The sequence below is a fragment of the Puma concolor genome, chromosome D3, assembly GCF_028749965.1.
Source record: "Puma concolor isolate L17-30 chromosome D3, mPumCon1.1.hap2, whole genome shotgun sequence".
NCBI lineage: Eukaryota > Metazoa > Chordata > Mammalia > Carnivora > Felidae > Puma > Puma concolor.
Window position 1 is genome coordinate 80,705,354 of NC_141678.1, and position 17,526 is coordinate 80,722,879.

The 17,526-nt window shown below is 41.3% G+C and overlaps 1 long non-coding RNA gene across 1 annotated transcript; it reads right to left on the bottom strand.

The window, feature by feature from the left end:
- Positions 1–7,732: 7,732 nt before the first annotated feature.
- Positions 7,733–17,450, bottom strand: LOC147575668 (uncharacterized). Its single transcript, XR_015242614.1, has 2 exons — positions 10,972–17,450; positions 7,733–8,469 (listed from the first exon to the last, which is right to left on the bottom strand). It is a non-coding gene; the product is annotated as an uncharacterized LOC147575668 (long non-coding RNA).
- Positions 17,451–17,526: the final 76 nt, after the last annotated feature.

Sequence of the window (17,526 nt, forward strand, 5' to 3'; positions counted from 1 at the left end):
CAGGAAGAAAGTTAACAGAAAATAACAAGTGTTGGCAAGGACGTGTAGAAATTGGAACCCTCCTACATTGCTGATGGGAATGTAAAATGGTGCAGCCACTGTGGAAAACAGTTTGGTGGTTTCTGGAAAAGTTAAACAGAATTACCATATGATCCAGCATCCTAGGTATATACCCAAAATACCTGAAAACATGTGTTCAAACAGAAATCTGCACACAAATGTTCATTACAGTACTATTCACAATATCCAAACAGTGGAAACAACCCACATGTCTGTGTATGGCTGTATGAACAAAATGTGGCATATTAATACGATGGAACATAATTAGTCCATAATTCTCCAATGCTACCTGCTACATTCTTCAATGTGGATGAACCTCAAAAACATTATGCTAAGTGAAAGGAGCCAGACACAAAAGGGCACATAATATATGCTTTCATTAAAAAAAATTTTTTTTAACGTTTATTTATTTTTGAGACAGAGAGAGACAGAGCATGAACGGGGGAGGGTCAGAGAGAGAGGGAGACACGGAATCCGAAGCAGGCTCCAGGCTCTGAGCAGTCAGCACAGAGCCCAATGCGGGGCTCGAACTCATGGACCACGAGATCATGACCTGAGCCGAAGTCGGACGCTTAACTGACTGAGCCACCCAGGCGCCCCTATGCTTTCATTTATATGATATGTCCAGGATAGGTAAGTCCAAGATAGGTAAATCGATAGACATAGGAAGCAAAGGGGGATGGGGGGCAGGAAATAGGGAGTGACTGGTTAATGGATACAGGGCTTCCTTTTGAGGTGATGGAAGTGTTTTGGAACTAGACAGAAATGATGGCTGCACAACGTGGTGAGTGTACCAAATGCCTTTGAACTCTATACTTTAAAATGATTGTTTTTATGTTATGTGAATTTTACCTCAACAAAATACAGGGGGAAAAAATGACAACAACCAGGCCCTTGCCCCTTTTCCAGATACCTCCATGGAGCTGCCTCTGTGGGAATGAAGTCCAGTCCCCAGAAACCTTCAGATTTATCTTTCAGGTGCTGAGCCAATCCTCAGGGGGCAGGAAACACAATGCAGCCTTGTCTTAACATTCCCTGGGGCACAGGAAAAAGTCACACATGCCCGGACATTTCCTGATCTTCCTGTATTTCCCTCTTCTTCTTCCCCCAGCCCTCTGCTAAGCAAGTCTTGGATATTGTACCAGGACTGGCTACATAATTTGTGGACTCCAAGGCAAAGTGAAATTGTTAAGATTATTAAGAATTTCAAGATGGCAATAGAGCATTTAGACAAGCGTAGGGCTCTTCTCTTCTGAACACTGTCCTGTCTGCACAGCTCGCCTACCCTGGTGGTCCCCATCCCTGTCAACTGTGCCTGGCTCCATTGTCACTTTCTAGCACCATGGACTCTCTCTCTCTGGCAACGATGATTGCTTGTATGCTGTCTGAGCTGCCTCGACCACTCAGCTGTCCCCACAGAGCTGTCTTCTGAAGCCAGATGTGTTTAATGTCCTTTCCACCTTTCTTCTCTCACCCCACCCCTCCCAATGCTTGGGACCCAGTTTGCTTGAGCCCTCAGGGAGCCATGCAGAAACTCTAGCTGCCACGAGAGCTCACTGTCCTGACAGGAGGGATGTGGCCCTGAATGTCAGGTAATGGGAGGAGGCGTGGCCAGACTGAGGCCCTGTACCGGTGGAGGGGGTCAGGCCTGAGGATCCCAGAGGCTCCCTCCAGCCCTGAGATGCTATTTAATCTAGGCTGATGTGTGCTGTTACACCTATTTTCACAGATGAGTAAACTGAGACTCAGAGAGGTTAAGTAACTTCTGCACGTTCACATAGCTGGTTACCTGCTTCATTTCGTGTTCAAGTGTAACCTAGGATGATTTGAGACATTTGTTTCTTTTACTTTTGGTGATACTGACTGATATCTGGTTACCTGCTACGACTCTGTTAAGATCAGGACTTTTTTTTTTTAATAGCTTTGCTGGCCAGGTTTCAGTTTCGTTTCATTTTCTATCACTTCAGTTTCAGTTCTGTTTCTCAGGATACTCTCTTTCCCTTTTCAGTGGTAGTATCTGATCCTGTTATGACTATTTCTTTGTGATTCCTTTCTGATTAAAATACACCAATTATTCTAAGGCAGATATTCCTAAACAGGAAGCTTAAACAGATTTAAAACTTAGTAACAGGCAGATTTCGTGTAGCGTTAAGCAAAATGTATCTGCTTTGTTAGTATCATAATTTTGCCCAATAGCTGTCTCAGCGTGTATGTACCCATGGCCGGACTTGCCTTGTGTGTGCAGTCCTTGATGTGAAAAGACCACCGACCAGTCTCTGACACACTGATCAGCCAAATGTAATGAGCCATATCTGGTACTTCTGCCTTTCAGGAGAAAGGACTGCAAACTCTCTGGCTGAGCTGGTATCCCAGCCATAAAGTGGAGGAAAGTACGCTGAGTCTCTTCTTCACAGCTTATTCTCAACTCTAGGGAAATCTGAACAGTCCAGGGACTCCGTGGGCAGTATGACCGGAAAGTTTGAGGAAGGGAGTCAAAATAATGACCGAGGGGTTAGATCACTCTTCAGTCTTGACAACACTGAGAAAGAGAGAGAAAAGACTGAACTTCTATTTAGACAATCACGTATTCTTTGGACACTGAATCACCAAGATGTTTGAATTCTAAAAAATGTCTGCTTGAAACTTAAGTCCTTGATGCCCCCATATTTGAAATTATATTGTTTTCCATTCCAAAATGAATATTTGCTGGATTTTGACAGTTTGGAAAAAGAAAAGTACAAAGAGAAAGAAAACATTCTAAATGCAATTTTGCCATAAAAATGTAACTCCTGTTAGCATTTTAGTATACTCTCCTCCATTTCTGTTTTCTACTCATATTTTTGCATATTTTTTGCTGTATGTAAACTTTTATTTCTTTTTTAAAAATTTTTTTTAACGTTTTTTTATTTTTGAGACAGAGAGAGACAGAGCATGAACAGGGGAGGGGCAGAGAGAGAGGGAGACACAGAATCGGAAACAGGCTCCAGGCTCTGAGCTGTCAGCACAGAGCCCGACGTGGGGCTCGAACTCACAGACTGTGAGATCATGACCTGAGCCGAAGTCGGACGCTTAACCGACCAAGCCACCCAGGCGCCCCTGTAAACTTTTATTTCTGATGTTTTTTACTCAACAGTATATTAAAGCATTTCCTCGTGTTGATGCACATTTTACCAACTACATTTTTAATGATTACACAATATTGTCTCATGTGTATATGATGTATTTGCCCATTCACTTACTTTGGGATATTAATGTTGAAGATTATCCTATTATGCAGATGTTTGCATATAAAGTCTTTTTCTTTCTTTTTCTGATTTACGATTATTTCCTTAGGATACATTCCCAGAAATAAGTATATTAAAAGGTACAAAAAATTGTAAAGATTATTGATACATGTTAAGTTGCTTTACAGAATGGTTGTAGCCCTCTACAGTAGCCTATTTAATGTAAGTATTATTGGTAAAATCATCTCTTTAAACTTATGTGAAGCAAATATTCCATTAATGCAGCTTGCTACACGTTGAATTTATATAAAAATGCCCTTTATTTTGCCTATGCCTCTGAAAGGGTTTTAGCAGTTTACTAATGTGACTATATTTGAATTTAAACACCAGGCTTTAATCAGTTTACTTATTCGACACAGAGTCATAAAAAGAAGTGTAACATATGGTCCGTGTCCCATCAGATAGACAAGAATGATACATAGACATACGCGGGGAGAAAAGAGGGTCGCTGAGCTGGGTGGGGGGGGGGGGTGGGCGGCAGTTCAGAGGGAAATGAAGCTCAGGGAGCAAGATGGGTGGAGAAGACAGGTTAGTTCCTCTCCTCTGAGAGTGCTAGAACCTGACTCTGCAGGATGGTAAGACTTACAGACAGACAGACAGGGGGACAAGGGCCTTCTTGACTAGGAAAACAGGATTCACAAAAGACGATTCATCATAAACATTAGAAAATGAGGAGACCGTAGGCTAAAATTTGCAAGTGATGTAGACTATATTTGAACACTAAATTCTGATGTTCCACTTCCTGATTTTTATTCAAAGAAGTCAGCCTGCAGAAGCTCATATAATTTTAGAGCTCAAAGAGATTGTAGCAATCACTCAGCCCAATACCTCCCAGATCCTATATTTTTGCAAAGGAGGAAGGGAACATTGGTGAGGGATTACAAGCTTTATGTCCTAATTTCCAGGACAGTGCTTTTTTTACGGGGCCCTGTACTCTCAGGCACACCATGTGGGAATCTGACACAGGCCAGGGTTATTTAATGCTATACATGGTGTTATATGGTTACACACACACACACACACACACACACACACACACACACACACACACCACCATTCTCACAGAGCCTGGGAAAATAATGCAGAAGTGGGGAGTCAGGTAGGAGTCATTATGTAGATGTGACAGAGTGACTGACTTTTGAATAGCTTCAAAATGTCTTTCCATACCTGTAATGGGATATTTTGAATTGAATGATTAAATGAATGATACAACTATTGGAACTATTTGTGTCTCACATACTTAAATATTTGTAAAGAAAGTCTACAAATGTAATCATCATATAAATTAAACTTCTTCTCTATCCCTTACTAAATAGAAGCCACCCTACTAAATTTTATAAGGAATGCTATAAACAATAAGGTGGAGGATGTAGTCTAAGGAACTCACAATTTAACTGAGGAAATAAGACACAGAAATATATATTATTTATATAATATTATATAATATATTATATTATATTATAATAATATATTATATAATATATATATATATTACAAGTGTAAAATTATTTGATACACCTTTTATATAACTTCTATTACCTAATCAATGTCTCACAAAGAGTGAACACTCAATACATATTTGCTAAAGGAGGAAGGAAGGAAGGAAGGAAGGAAGGAAGGAAGGAAGGAAGGAGAAAAAGACCATTTCCAGGCAGGATTTTCCATAGAAGAGTTCCTGAAAGACGAGATGTGAGCCCAGTCCTCGAGGATGGTTGAGATTTGAAAGAATGAGGAGAAGATAAGGAATATTCCAGACAAGAAATAAAGCATGAGCCTAACGTGCCTATTCACGGCAAATTAGATAAACATGTTCTCTGGTTGCTAAAAATTAACTTTCCAAAATAGATAAATGCAGTATAACCAGACATGTGAGCATACACATAGCTGAAAATTAACAGTATACCTCTCCAAGAGGTAATTTGGGGGCAAGAGAAAAAATCATTCTATGAGATAGCATTGAAAAATAAACTATTTGTTCTCCAAAAAAATAAACACACCTAAAACAAAAACCACACCCTAAAAACTTTTCCTCAATTAGATTGCTATAAACTAGAACAAGTAGGAGTGGAAAATATACCATCTCCTGAAATGTCAAAGAGATATTAATGATTAGTGATCACACAGTTGCAAGATACTGTTGGACGCTGATTTTCTCCTGATGTAAAAGGTATGTAAGTTCAGTTCTGTGTCATTGCATGGGGACAAAGGTGTTACAAGTACACATGGATCACTCACTCTGCATGTGATACCTTTGCCCCGTGCCTTTTATACAGTGAAAGAATTACAGCTATTATTCTAGGCCCTAGTGCCTAACATGTAAAGGCTTTCTTTCCTCCTTCAGGAATTTTAAACTTAAGAAAAGGCATGTACATATGTATGTACATATGTTACATACATAACATATGTAAAGAGTTTTTGTTATAATTTTCTTTCTTCATTAAAAGAATTTGTGTTTTTTAAATGAAAGGGGGCTTAATGGTTATTTAATCTAAACCCTGAACATTGCTTGTAGATACATAGTTATACAATAATACACAAGGATGGGAGATGGGGGTGTGTTTACATACACGCCTTAGAAATGGTAAATGAACCTATATCTTACGAGGTAAATGAACTTATATATAAACCTAAACAGCAGTAAATGAACCTATACATAACAAGGTTTCTATATTTTGCATGAAGCGGAAACAACATGAACTAGAGCAGACTGGGAAAAGTTAAGAATGTATACTGCGTCCCTACAGAAACCACTAGGGAGGAGGATTACCAGAATGACTGAGGGAGAAGCATGCCAAATCCTTTTCTCCAAAGCAGTGATAAAGTTGGACAAAACTATCAAAAACAACCATTTTGGTACTCTGTAAATTGACCAAAGTCACACAACAAATTGAGAAAAATTTATTGGTGATAAATTCCTAAACTTCAGTAAGATCGGTGGAAGTCTGTGGCATTTTAGCCTGGGGCTGTTCCTTTCCATCCCTTCCCCCAGCTCCATAGTGACATGGTTCTACTCAGGCAGAGTAGGTGATGAGAGGGAGCGGTCAGAAGGGACTGAGATCAGCAACATAAAATAAAAAACCATGATACATTATGACCAAGTGGGACTTATCCCAGGAATGCAAGGTTGGCTCAACAGCTAAATATCATTTAAGATAATACACGATATAGTGGAATAGAATATAAAAACCACATGATCACCTTAATCAATCTAGAAAAATCATAGGACAAAATCTAATACCTATTTATGATAAAAACCTTCAGCAAACTAAGAACAGAAAGGAACTTCCACAATCTAATAAAGGGCATTTACGAAAAATGTACAACTAACATTATGCTCAGAAGTGAAAGATTGAAATTTTTCCCCCCACTAAGATGGGGACTCAGGTAAGGATATCCACTCTTAGTTCTTCCATTTCAACATCGCACTAGAAATTCTAGCCAATGCAAACAGAGAATTTAAAAAAGCACACTAATCAGAAAGGAAAAAGGGAAACATCTTTATTCATAGACTCATGATCGTATTTATAGAACATCTTAAATAATACACACACTACTAAAATGAACAAGTAGCAAGGTGTGGAGTACAAGATCAACATACAAAAATGAATTGTATTTCTTTTTTTTTTTTTTTTAATTTTTTTTTTTTCAACGTTTATTTATTTTTGGGACAGAGAGAGACAGAGCATGAACGGGGGAGGAGCAGAGAGAGAGGGAGACACAGAATCGGAAACAGGCTCCAGGCTCTGAGCCATCAGCCCAGAGCCTGATGCGGGGCTCGAACTCAAGGACCGCGAGATCGTGACCTGGCTGAAGTCGGACGCTTAACCGACTGCGCCACCCAGGCGCCCCTTTTGAATTGTATTTCTATGTACAAGCAATGAACAATCCCAAAATTAGGAGATCAGTATAATCTTAAGATAAAAATGTAGTACTCCCAAACCACAGCTTATAATACATATACTCCATACAAATATACACACATATATACATGCACACATATAATCACAGGAAAATATTGGAAATGAAATGTGTAGTAGTTACCTGTAGGCAGCTGAGTTTGGGCTAATTTAAAGATGTTAATACTAATTGAATTTTTTAATCATATTTTTAATAGTGAACATCTGTGGCTTCGATAGTGAGGAAATAAGTGGCAAATGTTATTTTAAATTGGTCCTTGAATTGAAAGGATGGTATAGTATTTGGAAATGTAGCTTTGGGTGGCCACCTACAGTTTGAATCATGCCTCAGTCATTTTCTAGCATGAAACCTTGGAAAATGGCTTAAGTCTCAGTCTCGGTGTCCTCATCTATAAAAAGACATTTATCAGAAGAATGTTATGAAGATTAACAGCAACTATGTGTAAAGTGATCAGTTCGACAGCACACAACTCAATACTCAATAAATGGTCTTTATTACTGTTGCTGTTGCTTAGAAAGACTTATGCTTTGCTGTGGAAAAATGATTCTTTTCTCCTGGCTGTTATTTCTTTGCTCTTTTTCCAATCATTAGAATCATTAGAATAGGGAACACGCTGACCAATAAGGATGAGGTGGAGTTGGAGATATTCACGGCAACTCTGCATTATTAGAGTAGCTCTGCGTTTGAGTCATTCGGTTGCTACGTGACATCGGCTCTTGAGGTCACTGCTTAAGTCTATAGGCAGGATGTGTAGAAAAAGGGGAGTCGTAAGGTGAGCTGGTGCCATTGCCAGAGCTGTCCCAGATGGGAGCAGAAGCTACGAGGAATCCCCAGCATGGCTTCTCTCCTTGCCATTGGCTATTTAATGCTTGTGAGACCTGGCAGTTAGAGGGCGAGGTGTGGGAGGAGAAAGGGAGAGGGATTTTGAGAACTCATAGTGTGTATATGAGTCTTAATTTAGCACCAGGCCATCGTCTCCTCCATATGGCTGACTGCTTGAGTCACCAGTTGAAGCCCAAGACTCCTCAGAGGTTAGAAGTCAGGAAATGACAAGTTAGTCGAATTTCTTTGATCATTTCCAACTCTTCTGGCACGGCAGCCAAAGCCTTCTGATAGAATGGAAATGGTTCTGTAGGTCATCCAAATTTCGACAGCCAACGATGACATATGCCGTGAGTTTGCCAATCTTACCCAGGCACAGCTAAATCTGAAAAACAGTAGACCTGTGTGGATAAAATCTTTATCTATGCAGATAAAATCTTCATGTCTGGACTTAGCTTACATTTCTGTGAAATAAAACTCTTCTCGTGCCTTTTTAAAAAGTGACATGTTTAAGAATTATGAAGAAAAAAAACCTTTAAAACCTTAAAGTTGTAAATGTTGATGGAACATTTTAAATACAAATATTGAATGCAAGAAAAAAACACTTTTTTTTGAGAGAGGCACAGAGCGCGAGTGGGGGAGGGGCAGAGAGAGAGGGAGACACAGAATCTGGAACAGGCTCCAGGCTCTGAGCTGTCAGCACAGAGCCCGACACGGGGCTTGAACCCATGAACCGCGAGATCGTGATCTGAGCCGAAGTCAGACGCTCAACCGACTGAGCCACCCAGGTGCCCCGTGAAAAATAAATTTTGACTTGATGTTGAAGAGGAACGTAAGGATTTTTAAAAAATATTTCAAGGACAGTCAGTCTACAAAACTAGTGTTCTGATGCGTAGATGTGCTCTGGGATAAATGTCGCAAGAGTGTTGTTTAATTTAGGTTATATTTGCTTAACTTGTATCCACATAGTTCCATCAAACTTAGTTGAAAAGGTGAAAAATAAAACAAATACTTTTTCCTACATCACAAATTGGGCGTTTTTTAACTGAATATTTATTTTGAGAGGGAGAGAGAGAGTATACACGTGCTTGTGGGGGAGAGGCAGAGGGAGAGAGAATTCCAAGCAGGCTCTACACTGTCAGTGCAGAGCCCCACATGCGGGGCTCCACCTCTCAGACTGTGAGATCATGACCTGAGCCAAAATCAACAGTCAGACGCTTAACCGACTGAGCCACCCCAGTGCCCTCCCATTTTTTTAAGTTTATTCATTTTGAGAGAGTAGTTTTTTAATGAACTAAAAAAAATTCACCACTTATTTATATATATGTTAGATGTATGACTTAAACATATTTTTAAATTAATTAAATCTTAGCATCAGTTTACAGGGTTTAAGTAAGTCTTTAGTATTTAGTATTTCCCTCTCTACATAAACATTTGTAACCAGTCCTCTAAAGTTGCTAAGTAACATTTAAAGTTTTATAGTTTTTAAAAATTCTTCCAAATAATTTTTTTCCAAGAAAAAGATAGTACTCTTTAAATGGTAGTATTTGGATCTAAATATGTATAAATTAAAATTATACCAAACAAGAACAGCAGACCATTCAAGGTACCACATATAAGCCACGATCTAAGAAAGTGATCGCATTTACGCAGAATTGACAAGATTCAGGGGGAGTGACACCTCTAAAGAAATTTAAAAGGGACGAGTAGGCCGAATGTTAATGTATTTATTTCAATGTGGAATATCCCTTTCTTTGAGAGTAGATTATATATTTCCATTCACTAGGATTTCTTCTTTCCCAGCATTAAGTCAACGGGAAACTGAATCGCTAATCAAAAGGTTGTTGGGTTCTGCATCAGAATCCAGGGTGAAAATTGCATGGTCTTAGAGACTTTTCATGAGAGTGAGGGAAAAGCCCAAAGCACTAGTCTGTCATTCTGGGTACGGAAAAGCATCCACCAGATGCAATGACCGTTTACATTGAGAAGTCCTGCATTAACCTTGACAAACGCATTGACTTTCCATTTTCCCTATTTAGATTACAAGCAATCTCCTTAAATCGCTTTTGATAGAAAGCAGATAATACAAAATTAAGGTAATTTCCTTATGCTCCGCACGGAACACCATCCTCCTGGTACTTCACCGTGCCTTTTGTAGTTTGGTTCCAGAGGATTATTTTGTACTCTTCTTTAGAAATGTTTCTGTCTGAGGATGACCTTGCTTGCCTTTGGCTGGGCCCCAGGTTTCCTTCAGAACACATTGACAAACTGACTCTTGGGACACCTTCTGACTCTGCAAGCTATTACAGGTTGATCCTAACCAGCTTCACTCTTTAATTTTTTGGAAGGCCAATATATTGAGGTAACAAGTGCAGAAAACCAGTTCTCCACTAGGCTTCTATGTTTCTTGCACAAGTCTTATTATTCTATTTTATATACAGTTTTAAAGATGACTCTGGTCAGCATTTTGTCCCATTTATAAAATCAATTAATGAAAGTTTTGTGTTAAACTGCACTCATAAATGTAATATATTGTCTTTTACCTTTCACTCGTCCTGTGGATGAGGATTTGTAATCTCCCTGTTTCCCACTTTATTTTGAAAAGAAAATCACGCCTGCAGAAAGGTGAAGTTCAATATTCACCCATATACCCTTTACTTAGATTTGGCTGTTGTCACTGCTTTGCCACATTTGCTTTGTTTCTCTATAATTTTTAAATAAAAAATAAGTTGTAGATATCATAACATTTAAACCTTCAGTGCTTGAGCAAATATCAGCCGAAAACAAGGGCAATTTTTTTATACAACCACAAGGTCATTATGTCACCCAAGAAAGTTAGCATTGATAAAGTAACCATGTCTAACTAGAAGTCCCTATTCAAACTTACCGAATTATCCCCAATATGTCTTTTTAGAGTCTTTTTTTTTTTTAAAGTCCAGGATCCAATCACAGATCATTCACTGCATTTGCCTCCTTAGTTTTCTTTAAAACAATTTGCTTTCTTTCTGTATTTGCTTTCATGGCATTGATATTTTTTTTAAGATTTTTGAAGATTTTAAGTTGTCTTATACGGTATCCCATAATCCAGATTTGCCTTATTTTGTCATGATTAGATTCAGTGTAAACATTTTGGCAAGAATACCACAAACAGTATGTTCTTCCAATGATGTCCATGACATGAGGAGGAATATTAGGTCGTCCCACTACTGGTAATGCTCATTGTGACATGTTAAGGTGGCATCCATCAGATTTATCCACAAATAAGTACCTTTCCCCCTTTTAACTGAGGCATTATTTTGAGAGCACGTGAATGTTCCTTTTGCCAGCAACTTTGCACCCAGTGGTGAATCGACTATTACACATGGTGGTTGCAAAATGACAGTTTCCTCACACTTTCCTTCTAAATTTTTTGGCTGGCATGCTTCTGTAGAGAAGAGCTTTCCCTGGACCTTCGTCCACCGTTTTTCCTCTGAGAATCTCTATGGACTTGGATTCTTTTTTGATTCACTGGTACGTTATTCTTTGTGATACTCAAATTCTGCTGGATTTGCAGAGTAGGAGCCCCTTCGTGTGCCAATTTGACAGCGTTTATTGGCTTGGGTGTCCTTTCGACATATCGCAATAGGTCAGGATTTCTAAACCAACTGGCAAGAGGTGTGGGCTACTCTGATTCGGTTACTGATCAAGATCTATCTATGCAGCTGGCAAAGGTATCACTCAAACCACATAGGATCTTTGGAAGAAGGCTGGATGCTTGAAAAAAATTAGGCTTCTTTTCTGAATGCAAAAAGATAAGATACAGTGGGTTTAAGCTGGGTTCACAAAGAGCCCACCAATAATTTGATGTAACCATATTTAAAGAAGTATACGAATTCAGCAAATCCCATTCCAGAGAACACTACTGGGGCAGTTGTTATTTTCCTATCTAGCAAGCCAAACTTCCGAAACTTCAAATCTACTGTCCATGGGTCCCTGGAAGGCAGTATCATCAGGGCGCCTGGGTGGCTCAGTCAGTTAAGTGGCTGACTTCACCTCAGGTCATGATCTTATGATTCATGAGTTTGAGCCCCACGTCGGGCTCTGTCCTGACAGCTCAGAGCCTGGAGCCTGCTTCAGATTCTGTGCCTCCTTCTCTCTCTGCCCCTCCCCAGCTCACACGCTCTCTCTCAAAACTGAATAAATGTTTAAAAAAAATTAAAAAAAAAAAAAGGCAGTATTGTCTTTTTTGGGTAGACAGGCTTTACAGTTGGGCAAAAAGTCTATTTGCAGACATCTCATAGAACCAGGCAAGTACCAGTTCCTGAATTTTTCTTTTTTTTTAATGTTTATTTATTTTTGATATATATAGAGAGACAGAGTGTGAGAGGGGAGGGGCAGAGAGAGAGATGAGGAATCTGAAGCAAGTTCCAGGCTCTGAGCTGTCAGCACAGGAACCAAAAGATCATGACCTGAGCCCAAGTCAGACACTCAACCAACTTAGCCACCCAGGCACCCCTGGTTCCTGAATTTCTAGCATGAGCCAGTAGCCTGAAGATTTTCCAAATCAATCCACTTTAATTTTTTATGTTTATTATTTTTTTGAAAAATTTTTTTAACGTTTATTTATTTTTGAGACAGAGAGAGACAGAGTATGAATGGGGGAGGGTCAGAGAGAGGGAGACACAGAATCTGAAACAGGCTCCAGGCTCTGAGCTGTCAGCACAGAGCCCAACGCGGGGCTTGAACTCACAGACCGCGAGATCATGACCTGAGCCGAAGTCGGACGCTTAACCGACTGAGCCACCCAGGTGCCCCTATGTTTATTATTTTTTAAGAGAGACAGAGAGAGAGAGAGAGAGAGAGAGAGAGAGAGAGAGAGAGAGAGAGTGTGTGAGTGGGGGAGGGGCAGAGAGAGAGAGAGAGAGAGAGAGAGAGAGAGAGAGGGAGACACAGAATCTGAATGAAACAGGATCCAGGCTCTGAGCTGTCAGCACAGAGCCCAATGCAGGGCTTGAGCAAGATCATGACCTCAGCCGAAGTCAGACACTTAACCGACCGAGCCACCCAGGTACCCCCTAATCAATCTACTTTAGAATCAAGTTTATTTCCAGACAGGCTTCAAAGATTGGTGGATTCTCAGGGCGCCTGGGTGGCTCAGTCGGTTAAGCATCTGATTTCTGCTCAGGTCATGATCTCACAGTGTGTGAGTTCGAGCCCCCTGTGGGGTTCTGTGCTGACAGCTCAGAGCCTGCAGCCTGCTTCGGATTCTGTGTCTCCCTCTCTCTCTGCCATCCCCCGCTCGTGCTGTCTCTCACAAAAATAGATAAACATAACAAAAAATAAAAAACAAAGGTTGGTGGATTCCAGGGCTTCTCCAAAAGTTTCAATGTACAAGTGGGAGAACTTGGGCCACCTGGTAAATCTAAGTTCCTAAGAATCTTCTGACAAATGAAGCCACAACTCTAGGGAGACTCTGAATTTATCCAAACACTAATCTTCCAGAAAAGGTGCCATACACCCATGTTGGGCATGGATTGCTAGCTTACCAATGAGAATACTGTCATAGCATCGATACTGATGATTTCTATGTCAAACATGTCTTATAGCATGCTTTTGTAAACCTTACCAAGACATATCTTTTTAATTTTAAATATACAATTTTTTCCTTAAGTTATAGATCAATGAATAATTCATCTGTGTTGTTTCCAAGAACTTAACAGCTTTTTAACTGTAATCTTTAAAGATATTATTTAATAACTCTTAAATGTATGATATAACTAAACAAAAATATGAACTAAACAAAAATTTATTTTTGAGGTACCTTAAATCCTTGACAATTTAAGTGATCGAAGGTATAGACTGTAAGAACAATGGCTTTGGACATACATATTGCTTCCTTAGAATCTATGTTTTCCTTGCTTCTTTCCAACAGACCTGGATTTTTTGGGGGGTGGGGGACCGACATTGTTCTGACAAAGCTGACTCCACTTCTGTGGCTCCATTGAATAATCAGTAATGGGCATGTAACCTAAGCCAATTCATGTAGAATGAGTCTCAGTACTAGTCTGGCAATGTTGGAACACAAATGTTTTCTTTTCCCTTCTAGATATGAACAAAGAAAGATTCAGGTAACCCCAGAAGTAGTTGGCAGTTACTTTTGGTTCCTGGTGCATTATTGTTTGTTTACTCGGCAAACATTCATTAACAGCAACTGTGTTCCAGATGGCAAAATATAAAATTGAATAAGACTGCTGTTAAGATACTTCTGTTCTGATGGAGGAAACAGATGTAGTGGGAGAGGGAGCAAGTAAGTCAACACTCACAAACACTGAAAGAACAAATCCTTGGTATGGATGAGATTACTAGTTTCGTCTGAGCTAGAAGTAGCTGTCTTTGGGCATCCTTCTTATAGAGTAGGTATCATTATTAGTGTGCTCTGAACCATTCAATTAACTGTGCTTTTACTGAAATTTCTTACAGTAACCCGATTGCAAAAGGGAGGGTTGCAAAGCCTCTGCTCAATCCTCTATCACTGGCTAGTATCTTAATCCAAAGTAGAATCATAACTTGAAACCAGTTTTCTGTTTACATATAAGTGTTTAGGCAGTAATGTCAATAATATCATCTTTCATCGCTAAGAAGCAAATAAACACAGTGAATGTGCAATAAATAGTACATTGAATATGCCTTAAATGTCATCTAGAGACAAGAGACAATAGCACTACTTTGTGTCCTTAAAGATGTCTTTTATGGCACATATTCCTCTGTGAACAACTTCGATACAAACATACTCCCACCGTTACCACAGTACCAATATCTGTCCTATCTGAATAATTATCCAGGAATTATGTAAAATACCAGAGAATCTAGATCAGGAGTTCTCAGTAGGTAGGCCTGGTGGGAGGAATACCTTCCTAGGGCGTCTTATTAGAATCATCTGGGTAGTTTTCCCAATGAAACATGCCTACATCTCATCCCGGGATTTCCATCTGGGCTGCTCCCAGAAAAGCATGCAGTACATTCTTCTTACCCAGAGAATGTGTTCTCTCTTTCACATACAAAAGTTGGAAAAAAGTTGAAGCCTGGTCTAGTGAGTTACAGTATGGAAAGAGGGCTCTGAAACAACGCACTGGGGGGGGGGGGGGTAAATGGCAAATTGTGCGCCTGATGGATGATGATAACCAGAATATTAAATCATTTTATACATGTCATATATATTCAAAAGCTGGGATCACTGAATTTTCTAATATTGGCCAAAGATAGAAGGACAAAGGTCAACATTATTATTTTTACAAATCTCAATTCTAATATAAAATTTATGGGTCAAGTATTGTCGAGAGTTCCTACCAAATGGCTTCCTGTTGCCAAGGAAAATGTAAAGACCTTTTGCCTGAGTTACTTGGAAAAATGCCTCCCAAGGTTAAGTATTACCTTACTACACACGATATCCCAATCTGGACAGGTGACTCAATACAGACCTGTATCCAGCCAGACTAAGACGATTATTGGTTGCCTAAGGTATTTCACCCTGAGCTTTAGAAACGTGGGAGTAGATGAGATAGAGTAGAAGATTCCACGGAAGTTGCAGCTGACAGACAGCAAAAGGGAGCAAGGATTGTTAATTAACAGTCCTTAACAAAGTTTTCTCCTGATTGTAATGATTTCTACATAACACGCAAAGAATGTAAAGAATTAGTAAATTACCTGGAAGAATGGCTCTCATATACTTTGTCAATCTTAAATGTGTTGAAAATAATTCCTTCTCCCTGCTTTATTGCTGAAACTGATTTTAGGCTTCAGTTCAGCCTTTTACTGAATTATAAATTAGCTTCTTAGGGCATAAACGTGAGATAAAGGGCTCAGCGAATGCTCTCCCACAGATGCCCCAATATCTCAGAGTTACGGTGTCATTTCTGTTTTTTACATACTCCTACTATACAGCTGTAGTAAGACTTAAAACAAAAAGGATTTAAAAGTAATCCCACCTTTTCAAATTAACCTTCAAAAAATCCAGATAGGTACTAAAAATTGGGGCTATATTAAAAAAAAAAAAGCCACAATGTGAGAAAGACATTTTTAAGGTACTCAAACCTTTAAAATATAAAAAAACTAAACAAAAATAAATAAAGTTGAGAGCCTGTCAAGGTGGTATCTTATTAAGTTCGAATCACAGGGAATTTACACGGGCACAAGGATCCAAAATGTTGGCGTCAGGCACAGAAACGTTATTTAGCAAGTAAACCGATCCCCAGAAGATGGAGGCGCGGGCGGAGAGGGACTTTTGCTAAAAAACTGTCGTGGAAATTACTTCCCAAAAGCGTTACAGATCAGAGGTAACCGTTAGGCCAAGGGCGTCCACATCAGCACGCCCCCCACTCCGCCCAGAGGCCGCCGAACTCCTCGGGTCGCGTCGCCTCCGCGCCCCCAGGGCCGCGCGTCCCCATCTCCGCACCTTGCAGCCGGCACACGCCGTGGGCGCTCGCTCAGCTTTGAGGCGTCCGGGCCCCCTAACCACAGCCACAATCCTGCCTCCCGAGCCAGTTCCCCGATCTGCAACTCAAGAGAGTCAACACAACCGATCCGTGTGAAGTTGTGGTGGGAATTATGCCACTGCTGACTACCCGAAAGTCGGCCAGGCTGTGGAGACTGAAAGAGCTCGCCTTGGGTTAGCGCGCTCACTTCAGAAGAACCTCCACTCCTAGGACACGTTCAGTGCGGCGAACGGCGCTGGCCGAGGTGGGGCGGTGGCCCAGGCGAGGAGACAGAGCAGGGGAGTCAGTAGTCAAAAACAGGGCTAGGGCCCTCGGAAAACGTGAAATGACCCCCGTTAGTCCTCTCACGTGGACCTCGCAAGATACTCGCCGCGCTCGGCGCACCTAGCGATCCAGCCACCGCCCCACCGTCCCACCAACGTCCTACCCTAAGCTGGCAAAGACCAGATATTAGGACCGCGCGGAAGCCGCCGAGAGAGAGGGGCGGTCGCGTAGCAGTTGGGCGTGGCTTCTCGAAGAGGCAGCCCTTGGGGGCGGGGAGAATACGCAACTGTCAACTCTGGCTTCTGATTGGCTGAGGTGCCTGCGCGGAGTCCGCAAGCGTCTCCGCCCGGCCCGGCCGCTCCTCCTCCTCTCCCAGCCGCTGGGTCCACACCGGCTCGCGAGGGAACCGCTCAGGCGCCGCCGCCCCAGCCCAGTGCGGACGACGGGAGAGAGGGAGGAGGAAGGAGAACACACTCGCTTGCTTGCTCCCACCCGCACTCGGGCTCCTAGAGCCGGCGCGGAGCCCAGGGGGAGGAGCCGCCGCGGGCACGCCCCGCCTCCGGCCCGGGAAGACGACGCCAGCGACCCCGCCGGCCGGCCACCGCCCCCCTCGCCGGCCGAGACCCGCCCCCGGCCCTCCCCCGGCCCCGGCCCTCCCCCGGCGGCATGGAGGGGCCCAGCTCTTGACGGCAGCGCCGCCGCCTCGG